This window comes from Petaurus breviceps, unplaced genomic scaffold, assembly GCF_028583685.1.
Source record: "Petaurus breviceps papuanus isolate PSGF00001 unplaced genomic scaffold, PetGlider_PUasm1.0 40, whole genome shotgun sequence".
NCBI lineage: Eukaryota > Metazoa > Chordata > Mammalia > Diprotodontia > Petauridae > Petaurus > Petaurus breviceps.
Genome location: NW_027186315.1, coordinates 3,065,220 through 3,068,003, shown reverse-complemented (window position 1 = coordinate 3,068,003; position 2,784 = coordinate 3,065,220).

Here is a 2,784-nt window from a genome sequence, read left to right as displayed (position 1 = left end):
TGGATTTGAATTGCACTCAGCTTCATAGATATCCTAATCATTTTTGTTATTCTTTCTTTACCACATTTAAGTATGTTTTTAAAATATCATTCTAATACAAAAAAGAATGTAATCACCAAAGCATTTGTATTATTAATGTACTTTTGGGAATAAGAATAACCTATTTCCAAGAATTCAACATGAATTAATTTTTCAGGAATACAAATTAACTATAATCTAATTAAATCTTATGAACAAAAGTAATTCAAATATAATTTCACATCCCAACTTACCATTTATTTGTTTGCTTTGTTTTGGCTTTACTAAGGTTCAGATGGTTATAGAAATGCATTTCTCACTTAGGTTCATGAGTAAAAGAAGGTAACTTATTTAAGTTATTCCAACCTCTAAATAAGTTGCAAGCAATAATTCACCTGAATTTCCTGATCAAAAATAAAAAGCACTAAGAGAAAAAAATTAATGTGCCACTTACAGAATATTTTATATTTCATCTGAATAGCTATGGGTGAAATAAAATGATATAATGAAGGCACAAAACCTTTAATGGAGTAAATATATATATATATATATGTATATATATATTGTTGTCACTGTATATTAAAAGGACAGGCTCTAAAACTCTTACGAGATCTATACTATATACTATTCAATTCCTAAGCCTCAGTCACTCAGTTTTATGTTTCTATAAATACATCAGTGTAAAATAAGTATTTATAGATTCTATAAGAATAAAAAATATTGAAAAGGTATTTGAGTAAAAGCATAACTTCTATTCTGGTGGTTGAAAAAGGAAAATGACAGATTTTTCAAGTAAAAAAATGGTCATGGTTCAGTTCTTTTCTCAGACCCAAAACAGATCAGATGACTGCAGAATTTGTTAGTACTACTTTAAGAAAGATGCACTGGAGAGTCACCTTTGGATTAATTATTAAGCACTGAGTCTGTTCCACAAAGGAATGAAGAAAAGCATAAAGGATATGCAATTGATTGTGTCCCAGTGACCAGTCTGACAACACAGTGATCTTATTATACCAAAACAACTGAAATCATTGAGTCTACTAAGTTGGGGTTTTGCTTTCCTTAAGAAGAATTAGCTTAATGATTTAATTCCTCAAGAAAATTGCCCCCATTCTTTTTGACACTGTTATACTAGCCTATAGCTCAAGAAAAAATTACAATTAAATGAAATAAAGGAATGAATAAGTTACATTAATGTAAAGTGAAATGTAAATTAACAGAGAGGCTATAGCTTTATATTATGCCATATAAGAAAATTTCCTAGCCTAGGAAATTTATCAGTACATTATCTGAAATAATTACTTTGGTGTTTTGTGCTGCCAGTAACGCTTTCTTTCCAAAACTGTGACATAAATCATTCCCTAAGGATTTCTAAAAAATTGGGAAGAGGCATGAGAATGATGCAAGAAAACTATGAAATGAGATTCAATAGTTTTACTGAGGAAAATAACACCTTAAAAATAGATAAACTCAAATGGCAAAAGAGGCTCCAAAAGGCAATGAGGAGAAGAATGCCTTAAAAAGCTGAATTTGCCATATGGAATAAGAATCTCAAAAGGTCATTGAGGAGAATCATTGCTTCAGAATTAGACTGAAGCAAATGGAAGCTAATGACTTTATTAGAAATCAAGATGCTGTTGAACAGATCCAAAAAAATGAAAGAATAGAAGGCAAAGTGAAATATCTCATGGGGAAGACAATGACCTGGAAAATATATCCAGGAGAAATAATTTAAAAATTATTGGATTACCTGAAAGCCATGATAAAAGTAAAAACCTAGAAAGCATCCTCCAGGAAGTTCTCAAAGAAAACTGCCCTGATGTTTTAGAACCAGAGGGCAAAATACAAGTTGAAAGAATCCACCAATCACCTCCTGGAAAAGATCCCAAAAAGAAAAGTCCTGGGAATATTATAGCCATGTTCCAGAATTACCATATTAAGGAAAGAATATTCCAAGCAGCCAGGAAGAAACAATTTGAATATTGTGGAAACACAATCAGGATAACATAGGATCTGGCAGCTTCTACACTGAGGGATCAAAGGCTTTGGAATATGATATTCTGGAGATCAAAGGAGCTGGGATTAAAACCAGGAATCACCTTCCCAGCAAATCTGAGTATCATGTTTCAGGGGAAAATATGGTCATTCAGTGGAATAGAGGACTTTCAAGTATTCTTCATGAAAAAACCAGAGTTGAATAGAAAATTTGACATTCAGATACAGGAAGCAAGAGAACCATGAGAAGGCAAACAGGGAAAAGAAATCATAAGGAACTTATCAAAGTTGAACTATTAACATTCCTACATGGAAAAAACAATAATTGTAACTGCTGAAACTTTTGTCAGTATGAAAATAGTTGAAGGGAATATAAATATATACATATACATATATTATATATATATATGTATGTCTATATATGAGGTTACATCTATATATGGGCATATGAATATATATGTGAATGTGTGTATATATGTTTAAAGGTAAACATAGATAGAGGGCAAAGGTCCAATTTAACAGGAAGGAATGAAACTTAAAAGGTTAAATTAAGAGGCGAGAGAGGAACATAATGAGAGGAAATGGGGAGAGACGTAATGGGGTACACTATCTCATATAGAAGAGGCAAGGGAAAATGGTTACAATGGTGGGGGAAAATAGGAAGGCAAAAGGGAATGGGTCAACCTTATTCCCTTTGAATTTGGCTTGATGAGGGCATGAAATACACACTAAATAGGGTATCTCACCCTACAGGAGAATAGGGGAGAAGGG